The sequence below is a fragment of the Gadus chalcogrammus genome, unplaced genomic scaffold, assembly GCF_026213295.1.
Source record: "Gadus chalcogrammus isolate NIFS_2021 unplaced genomic scaffold, NIFS_Gcha_1.0 GACHA123, whole genome shotgun sequence".
NCBI lineage: Eukaryota > Metazoa > Chordata > Actinopteri > Gadiformes > Gadidae > Gadus > Gadus chalcogrammus.
The window spans coordinates 18,533-29,283 of record NW_026613558.1 but is presented as its reverse complement, the minus strand read 5'-3'; the positions used below and the strand labels follow the sequence as shown (position 1 = coordinate 29,283).

Sequence of the window (10,751 nt, the reverse complement as noted above, 5' to 3'; positions counted from 1 at the left end):
GTTTATTATCTTAGCCCCACCCTTTGATAAAATTACTTGACAAAAAATTACATCGTGAGAAAAGTGGATTCTGAGGATAAAACCCCGTTGGCTCCCATTCATTCTGGACTCGCCTACGAGCGCCCCGCGTGGTCAAAGATTATTACTGCAACCAGTCCAGAAAACCGGAACTAACCCGCGAGTCCCAGTTCTCCTCATATTAGACATTCTCTGGTGCTGTTCCAAATCGAGTACTCCGTGGTGCACTTACCGGAAATTACGATCACGACTGCCGCCGCGGCTCCTCCCCCGCAATAAACATCCCGCTTTGAACGGTGAACTCTTTACGCCTAGCAGCTATAAAAAGCTATAGAAACTATAACAACTACAAAATGACTATATTAATGCAGGCTATGTGGAAAATGCGCCGACTTTGGCTCAGCCTGGCTCCGCCTCCTCCGCTACGTAGCTAAGATGGCTGCCGTTGAGTACGGAGAGTGTCCTCCGATCCACACTTCACGATTAGCCCATTTTGAGTACGGCATCCGGGTCCTTGAAGTATACTTATTTTCGCCGGATCTGAATTGGAACGTACTGCGTACTCACATTTTGAGGACACAGTACGGACAGTACGGTGCCGTGTTCCAATACCCGTACTTCCATGAGTATACTTAAAGGAAGTACACTATCTGCACTATCCGTACTCACTTGAGTACGGTCATTTTTCAGATGTGAGTGCTGTTCCAAAACGAGTACTCCGTGGTGCACTTACCGGAAATTACGATCACGACTGCCGCCTCGGCTCCTCCCCCGCAATAAACATCCCGCTTTGAACGGTGAACTCTTTACGCCTAGCAGCTATAAAAAGCTATAGAATCTATAAAAACTACAAAATGACTCTATTAATGCAGGCTATGTGGAATATGCGCCGACTTTGTCTCAGCCTGGCTCCGCCTCTTCCGCTACGTAGCTAAGATGGCTGCCGTTGAGTACGGAGAGTGTCCTTCGATCCACACTTCACGATTAGCCCATTTTGAGTACGGCATCCGGGTCCTTGAAGTATACTTATTTTCGCCGGATCTGAATTGGAACGTACTGCGTACTCACATTTTGAGGACACAGTACGGACAGTACGGGTATTGGAACACGGCACATGGGCAGAGAATGTCTAATATGAGGAGAACTGGCACTCGCGGGTTATTTCCGGGTTTCTGGACTGGTTGCCGTAATAATCTTTGACCACGCGGGGCGCTCGTAGGCGAGTCCAGAATGAATGGGAGCCAACGGGGTTTTATCCTCAGAATCCACTTTTCTCACGATGTAATTTTTTGTCAAGTAATTTTAAAGTTGCTATCAAAGGGTGGGGCTAAGATAATAAACTCAGCTGAATATTGCATTTTTTAAGGTCACGTATCTGTTCTAAAAAGGCGTTAAAAACATGCGATGACGTCACACACTGTAATACTGTCAGAGGTACTGCTTTACGGCAGTTTCTAAAGCACTTCCCTTGTCCCGCAACGATAACACCAGCTGTTGGAGGTAAGGCTTTTTTTTTTGCCCTAGTTACAGAGTTTTAGTGAGCTAATGTAAAAAAAAAAGAAATGCGCGAATGTTTTACATATGTATGTTACTTACAGAGAGTGTTTTTTCTAATCCTCACTAGTGCCGATGATAAAGCTTTTTTTTTTAGTAACGATTATGAGCCATTTCTTTCTCCTAAAATAGAAACCTGGATTAGAATCATCATTTTAAGACTGCATCAATTTAGTTTACATCAGTAAACAATCTGCTAGAGAGCAGTGTTCTGTTGTTCTCCTCATGCCTCTTACTTTCTTGATCTCTACAGTCGGACCTTGATGCTGTGACAACGGACAAGTCTTCTTCCTCTGTCCTTTTCCCCTGCCTCTGTTCAGTATGTTCAGTGTTGTTAAATCATCTTTTTTTTTATTAGTTACTGTTGTTATTGTGTTCTTGTTAGTGTGATTTTTGAATAAACTTGCCTGTTGCAATGTTGGTATAATGTTTGTATAATTACTGTTATACAACTGTTACTGTTTCAATGTGACCCAGACCATATTTCTCATTTAACAAACATGTGTAGCTTATAATGTGTTGCATGGCAGAGCAATTACGGTATATTCAATGGCTTAAAACAAACCCATCTGTGATCAGTGAATGCATAGAAATCAATGACAAGTGGTGTAGATGGTTTTCCCTCTGTGCAAGGTCATTAGCCTAAGTCCTACAAAAAAATAACGACTGTAATAGCAGATGTTTAAGTTGTTAAATCGTTAACTAACCATTTGTATGGAACAATCGGTTAAGGTAAGTTAAGTGCTTGAGTCTCGACACTTTAGAGAATGTCTAGCGCGCAACTTGAATAAGCCATGTGCGATATTACCCGGGCTCCAGCGCAACTTTCCTTACTAGGTGAAGCCTCAGGTAGCCTAGGACCATTCATACAGGAGCAAGCAAGAACGTTACCTTTTTCTGTCCTTGGTAAACGAAAAGACGGACAATCCGTTTCCACTGTAAGTGCAGTTTATCATTGCACATTTACGAGGCATTTCTTTTTTAAACTATCTTTATTTTCGAAAAATAGACTGACAGATTAAATTATATTGAGCGGGATATTGACTATTATTTAAGGTGGTCATAACGTACCTACCATGTATATAACACATTGAACATTGAACACAAGAAATGGAAGAAATTCCATTTATGCCCATGTACTTTCACCATACATACTATCTAAAAAATAAAAGGACCTGCAGGAAAATATAAATACAGTACTTAAAAATTGAGTTAACACGTTTCTGATTGCTCTTCAGCTTCAGATGCCGTAAGAGGGGTCTCTGGTCGTAATCAGTCGCAAGTCCGTCCCTGACCAATCAGCATTCATTAGCAGAATGCTAGCGTTTATGGCCAACAACGGCCCAAACTGTAAGAAATCGAAAGGACATAAGTACTCACTCATTTGACTTTTGAACCATAATCTATATTGAACTTGCGGAATCTACAATAAAATTTGCGATATTTCAACGACAAGCAGGTGAAAGAGGCATAATTAGCCGTTTAGCCCCATAGACTCCCATTCAATCTGGACTCGCCCGCGATCACCCCCAGTGGATGTCTCATGGAACTACAACCAAAATCGGTACAATGGGGCGTATAGGGAGTGCCCAGGCTCTTCGTAGACGGGCTCTGGTCGTTCGTACCAGCCTACCATCAAAATGGATAGCAGCATTACGCCCCGTGCCCACTACATGCGTCCGTTGACTGATGTGGGAAGGCGTGGCTGACTGATGGGGGAGTAGTCTTTGCAGATGCATCCGTCAGCCAATCAAATCGCCTCGCCGGGTTCTTCCCGCTACTTCCTGCTTGTTGCGATGCAAGATGACCCGCTTTCCATGCAGTATCGTCAGAGGCCGAGTCGCGTCACAGTGCTTAAATTTGCATACGCGATTGTTACGTCCCCCGCTAGGGGAAGGGGTGGCAACATAAAACCAGATGTCTTTGGTTAACTGGAAGTTGTTTATTTGTTTATTTAGCCTAGAGCATGGGATAAGTTCCCGTGTATTAATTAACAAGAACCTCGATCAACCAACAAATAACCATTCGAAGACCCAATATGGCAAGCTTCATATCCAAGGCCAGCTGCCGTGGATGTTGAGCTCGCCCGTGCTTTACCCTCCCGGATCCTCGGCCCTCCGATGCAGCAGCCAATCACGTCCGGGGACAGGCACATTAAAATTAACATAATGGTCAACAAATCACACGCGGGGAAAAACACATGATCATTAGCATGAGCATCGACAAACTGAGGATTTTACTCATGAGGGCGGGGTGTCAATCAGCAACCGTACAGCGATCTGATTGGATGACGGATCCGTCGCTGCCAAAAAGTTGAACATTTTTCAACTTTCTGACGGAGCCGAAGGCTCCAACGGAACGTACGGATCCACAATGCATTGCGCGTCCGTCCCCATTAAAGTCAATGGGGATCACGCAACTGACGCATGTAGTGGGCACTGGGCGTTAGTCTAGCCGGAGATCGGCTACTTAAATCGGCGTGCGCAGCTTCCTTGCCCCTCCTCTGACAATGGCGTCACCATTTGTGGGTGTTCCCGTGGACCCCGGCGCACTTCTCGTACAGGCGTCTCTCCGGAGACAGAGGGTTTTACGGGACAGAACCGATCCCTTGGCATTGTCTGACGATATTCAGATTTCAGACTTTATTGTCATTGTGCAAACAACGAAATTGGGGTTCTTCATGAGAGATACAGATTCTCATCAGAGGGTGTTCGTTATTTGATCGTCCTTTTGGACCTTATGTAGACAATGATAACTGTTGCGCATTGTGTCACCGTGACAGTGTGCTAGAGTGGAGGTAGCGCGTCAGTCTTGAATTTCTGCGCGGGGGGTTCGACTCCCATGTGATGCAAATTTATGTGAAGCTTAAAAAGTCCTAAATCTCATGCATATGGAATACTTATTCACTAAAGCTTATGGAATTATATTTTTGTGCTTATTTCGAACTTGAACCCATATTTTCAAGGCCGTGCTGGCACCACATCTATGGGGGTAAAATGCATGATGATAGACCGGCGAAATTGAACCCCGGTCGCTGGCGTTCGGGTATACCAATCCATTACGCTAGAGCCGCTACCTCTCAGCAGTCAAAAACATGCCATACATTTCTTAAATAGGGTGTATTTAAAGTGAATTCCCTAAATGATAGAATAAGGCAGGATGGTCGTTGCTTATGCATTTTTAAATCATCATCATTCTATTTGGATTAATGGCGAACAATTCTGCATTTGGCATAGTTATTTTACAGACAATATGCAGAATATTTTCACTTATACACATATAAGCTGTGTTCGAAATCGTTCCCTATACACTCGTTCCCTATTCCCTATATAGTGTACATGATATAGTGCACTATATAGGGAATAGGGAACGAGAATTCGGACACTACGCTGAACATTTCGAAACGTCATTTGCGTCAGTAAATGCGCCGGGTATTTGTGTGACGCAGAAAGATGCGCCCACATCAAGTAAACAAACCCATGTCAGAGCCCGTCTACGAAGAGCCTGGGCACTCCCTATACGCCCCATTGTACCGATTTTGGTTGTAGTTCCATGAGACATCCACTGGGGGTGATCGCGGGCGAGTCCAGATTGAATGGGAGTCTATGGGGCTAAACGGCTAATTATGCCTCTTTCACCTGCTTGTCGTTGAAATATCGCAAATTTTATTGTAGATTCCGCAAGTTCAATATAGATTATGGTTCAAAAGTCAAATGAGTGAGTACTTGTCCTTTCGATTTCTTACAGTTTGGGCCGTTGTTGGCCATAAACGCTAGCATTCTGCTAATGAATGCTGATTGGTCAGGGACGGACTTGCGACTGATTACGACCAGAGACCCCTCTTACGGCATCTGAAGCTGAAGAGCAATCAGAAACGTGTTAACTCAATTTTTAAGTACTGTATTTATATTTTCCTGCAGGTCCTTTTATTTTTTAGATAGTATGTATGGTGAAAGTACATGGGCATAAATGGAATTTCTTCCATTTCTTGTGTTCAATGTTCAATGTGTTATATACATGGTAGGTACGTTATGACCACCTTAAATAATAGTCAATATCCCGCTCAATATAATTTAATCTGTCAGTCTATTTTTCGAAAATAAAGATAGTTTAAAAAAGAAATGCCTCGTAAATGTGCAATGATAAACTGCACTTACAGTGGAAACGGATTGTCCGTCTTTTCGTTTACCAAGGACAGAAAAAGGTAACGTTCTTGCTTGCTCCTGTATGAATGGTCCTAGGCTACCTGAGGCTTCACCTAGTAAGGAAAGTTGCGCTGGAGCCCGGGTAATATCGCACATGGCTTATTCAAGTTGCGCGCTAGACATTCTCTAAAGTGTCGAGACTCAAGCACTTAACTTACCTTAACCGATTGTTCCATACAAATGGTTAGTTAACGATTTAACAACTTCAACATCTGCTATTACAGTCGTTATTTTTTTGTAGGACTTAGGCTAATGACCTTGCACAGAGGGAAAACCATCTACACCACTTGTCATTGATTTCTATGCATTCACTGATCCTTACAGATGGGTTTGTTTTAAGCCATTGAATATACCGTAATTGCTCTGCCATGCAACACATTATAAGCTACACATGTTTGTTAAATGAGAAATATGGTCTGGGTCACATTGAAACAGTAACAGTTGTATAACAGTAATTATACAAACATTATACCAACATTGCAACAGGCAAGTTTATTCAAAAATCACACTAACAAGAACACAATAACAACAGTAACTAATAAAAAAAAAGATGATTTAACAACACTGAACATACTGAACAGAGGCAGGGGAAAAGGACAGAGGAAGAAGACTTGTCCGTTGTCACAGCATCAAGGTCCGACTGTAGAGATCAAGAAAGTAAGAGGCATGAGGAGAACAACACTGCTCTCTAGCAGATTGTTTACTGATGTAAACTAAATTGATGCAGTCTTAAAATTATGATTCTAATCCAGGTTTCTATTTTAGGAGAAAGAAATGGCTCATAATCGTTACTAAAAAAAAAAGCTTTATCATCGGCACTAGTGAGGATTAGAAAAAACACTCTCTGTAAGTAACATACATATGTAAAACATTCGCGCATTTCTTTTTTTTTACATTAGCTCACTAAAACTCTGTAACTAGGGCAAAAAAAAAAGCCTTACCTCCAACAGCTGGTGTTATCGTTGCGGGACAAGGGAAGTGCTTTAGAAACTGCCGTAAAGCAGTACCTCTGACAGTATTACAGTGTGTGACGTCATCGCATGTTTTTAACGCCTTTTTAGAACAGATACGTGACCTTAAAAAATGCAATATTCAGCTGAGTTTATTATCTTAGCCCCACCCTTTGATAGCAACTTTAAAATTACTTGACAAAAAATTACATCGTGAGAAAAGTGGATTCTGAGGATAAAACCCCGTTGGCTCCCATTCATTCTGGACTCGCCTACGAGCGCCCCGCGTGGTCAAAGATTATTACGGCAACCAGTCCAGAAACCCGGAAATAACCCGCGAGTGCCAGTTCTCCTGATATTAGACATTCTCTGGAACGACCAGCTTCAGCGAGAACGTCACGATTTCCCTTGCTCCAGCCTTCCAGTTTGCTATTTGTGTCCGACGAGTTTAAGAAAACTATTTTGGAAAAAAGAAATAATCCAGTGTATAATGGTGGCCAGCCTTTACAGAAACATTAACATTGCAAGCCTTTTACATTGCAATAATATTTTGCCATTTTTGCCAATTTTTATTTCAACAAGTGCTGTCGTGTTTCTGTTGAGCCACGAGGGGTAGTAGCGGGCTAGTCATCATTAGCAACATAGCCTCTTTGGCAAACCAGCTTGAAAACACAACTTTACATTGAATTTCACGCAAAGCAAGACCATAAATTGGTGACCGGATTAAAGCAGCAATGAAATCAAATGTGTAAGAGGATTTAAAATCGACATTACAACCCCCAACGTGGTACAAATACAAAGAAAATACAGCTCAATCCCCATTGACTATGGGCGCAGCCATCTTGTTTGCTAGTTGTACAGATCTGCTCGCTCTACTTTGAAAGCGACGAGCTACTACGACCGAAAGGGGGCGTGCCTCAGTGAAATGCTGCAAGAAAGCTGGGAGATTGGCGACTTTACCACTTCGTACATCCAAATGGATAGCAGCATAAGCCGAAGAACTGCTCTCCCGACCAGGTTTGGTTGCGAGCATAAGTCACCATGGTGATAAAGCGACGCTAAAAGAGATCGACTTTCGTGGTACAACTAACCCAGGCTTGGAGCTCAACATACCTCGCTAACCCTCTAAGCGAGCTTCGTGGTACAGGGCCCCGGAGCTCACGGGCAGTGTTTACCAACTGACTTCACTGCACTACGCTGAGTAGGAGTACGTAACGACTGCAAAAATGAATGCGATCAATAACAAGAAGAATGCTAATAAAGAAAACTATTGAAAATGGAGCAATATAATGGAGACAACTTTGGTGGAAATGTGGCAGCAACGTCCCTGCATTTTCGACGTGTCCTCGAAGGACTTTCACGATAGGGTGAAAAGGGATACAGCCTGGCGAGAAATAGCCGACACCCTTGACCTACCCGGTAAGTTTGGAGCCATCAGCTGTTGACGTGCTAATAGCTATCATAACCTATCATAAACCGTCTCTGTGCAAAGGGCCGCCAGCATAATGCCTAGTGCTAGGTACTCGGGATCCATTGTTGACGCTTTGTTGCTAGGCTACGTTGTTGCTGCGTCTACTTTGTATCGTTCATGTCACGCGCAACGCAACTACTGTGAGGGATTGCCGCATTGAGCAGATATAAAAACTACTGGAACCTTTATGACAAAAATGTAAAAAGCATTTATGTTGGTTCTAATGGTACGGCCACACCAACCGCGTTACTCGCGTTGGATAACGCGAGTAACGCCCCGTGCCCACTACCTCCGTCCGTTGACTGATCCCCATTGACTTTGAATGGGGACGGACGCGCAATGCATTGTGGATCCGTCCGTTCCGTTGGAGCCTTCGGCTCAGTCAAGAAGTTGAAAAATGTTCAACTTTTTCGGCAGCGACGGATCCGTCATCCAATCAGATCACGTATGCAAATTTAAGCACTGTGACGCGACTCGGGCTCTGACGATACTGGAAAGCGGGAAAGCGGGTCATCTTGCCTCGCAACATCATCATCATCATCACATTTCCCTCTTGGCGCATTTAATGGCCTTGGGGCGCTCATGCTAGCACTCTGTCTAGCACTCGCTGAAGTTCGCTTTTATTCATCATCGTCCTCCTAATCTGTTGGGCGTCTATCCCCAGAGTCCTTTCTGTCTTATTCCAAACTGTCTTGGACGCTCTGCGATCGAAGAGCACCTGTTTTTGCAATGCCGAGTTATCCATGCGGCAGACATGGCCCATATACTTCACTTGTTGGATGAAACAGAAGTCACGTATTGGACGCGTCTTGGTAATTTGACGCAATCTTTCGTTCGATAACTTGAAGCTCCAGTCCAGAGATGTTTCATCGGGATTTTGGGAGTCTGTTTCTGCTGATCGTCGACTGTGACTAGGTGCATTCTTCCTCTGAAATCCCCCTATCACCATCTTCCTGAGGAAACCATGCCAGATGACTTCAACTTTTTTCAGTTCACCTTCCAAAAGATGCCATGCTTGTATACTATACAAAAGACGCGATCGTACGCACATTGTTAGAAATCGTATCCGAGTGTCCAGTTGTATTCGCTTGTCCATGAGGATGTGTTTGAGTTCATTCCATTTCTCGAAGGCGGAGCTCATTCTTGCGTGAAGGAAGGAACTGGTGTTATCTGAATTTGTGATAGTATATCCGAGGTATTTAAATTTCCTGACATTCTTGATCTTCTTATCTCCCACAGACACTATGCTTTCTTTTTCCATCAAAGCTACATCAGCATTAAACACCATTGTCTCGGTCTTGTCATAGGACATCTGTAGCCCAAAGCGCTTGAACGTTTTATCATAGATGGTCAATATCTGCTGCAGTTCATCAACAGAATTTGCAAATATACCCTGGTCATCGGCATACAGTAGCTCAGTGATGTTGCTGTTTCCATGGGCTGGTGCTTTGCTCCGCAGCTCCCTTGGTGATACTTCATTTGGAATGTTATACTCTATATGGAAGCCTGTTTCCGGGATAGTTGTTTGTACTTCTTTCCGTGCGGCTCTTACCACAAAGTCCATATAGATGTTAAATAATGGCGGGGACTCAAGGGCCCCTTGACGACATCCAACAACAGTTTCAAAGAAATCCTTTCCACCTTTAATACATGCCTTTGTGCCTGTGTAGAGGGCTCGGAGTATAGCTGTTAGTTTAGGGCATCTTAAACGGATGTCAAGGCAGCGAAATAAAGCATCTCGTGGAATCCAGTCGTACGCAGCTTTGAGGTCTATAAACGCCACAAACACGGGAGCTTTTGATTTCTTTGAGAGTTCAAGAATACGTCGTAGAATAAATATGGCGTCAGAGGTTGATCTGTTGGCCCGAAATCCATATTGCGTTGGTAGAAGGATTTTCTCGTATGTCTCCCTGATCCTATTAATGATGACACCAGATATCACCTTTGACAGAGTCGCAGTTATGCTTAATCCTCTGTAGTTTTCAGGTAACGATCTCAGCCCTCTCTTGTATAAACAAGTTATGGATGCTTCCAACCATTTCTTAGGGACCATTAAACACGACCAAATCTTACGCAGTAGAAGTGTGATGTACTTAAACAATGATTCTGATGTTGTGTATTTCAGTTGTTCAGAGTGTATATTGTCGGTCCCTTGGCACCTGCCATTCTTCAATTTTGCTATATTAGCCTTGATTTCTGAGCAGTCCGGTGGGCTGTCGTTGATGACAGGAAGGCCATCAGGTGGTAGCAGATGAGGATAATCATCAGGCTGTTCTAGTTCCGGCTGTGGGTTGTAAGAGCGGGCTCCAAAGTGTTCAGAGAAGTGTCCCTCCAATTTTTTGGTCGGTATCATCGGTCTTTTCACTCGTGATAGTGATGTATATCTTTTCATTAGCCTAAACTCCTCCTCTGTGTCACGCTGTTCACTAGCATAATTAAGTTGATTAGCCTTGGATGTAAAATAGTCATTTTTCAGCTTGGTGCGAGCTTTCCTGACATCGTAAGACAATGCCTTCTTCTTCACTGGATCTTTCTCTTTATGGTATTGCTTCA

At 43.4% G+C, this 10,751-nt stretch overlaps 2 long non-coding RNA genes across 2 annotated transcripts; one reads left to right on the top strand and one right to left on the bottom strand.

Annotated features, from left to right (window-relative positions):
• Positions 1-692: 692 nt before the first annotated feature.
• On the top strand, positions 693-2,118 carry LOC130378941 (uncharacterized). The gene is made up of 2 exons (XR_008895014.1): positions 693-1,518; positions 1,826-2,118. It is a non-coding gene; the product is annotated as an uncharacterized LOC130378941 (long non-coding RNA).
• A 4,006-nt stretch (positions 2,119-6,124) lies between these two features.
• On the bottom strand, positions 6,125-7,068 carry LOC130378942 (uncharacterized). Its single transcript, XR_008895015.1, has 2 exons — positions 6,719-7,068; positions 6,125-6,417 (listed from the first exon to the last, which is right to left on the bottom strand). It is a non-coding gene; the product is annotated as an uncharacterized LOC130378942 (long non-coding RNA).
• Between the last annotated feature and the right edge of the window lie 3,683 nt (positions 7,069-10,751).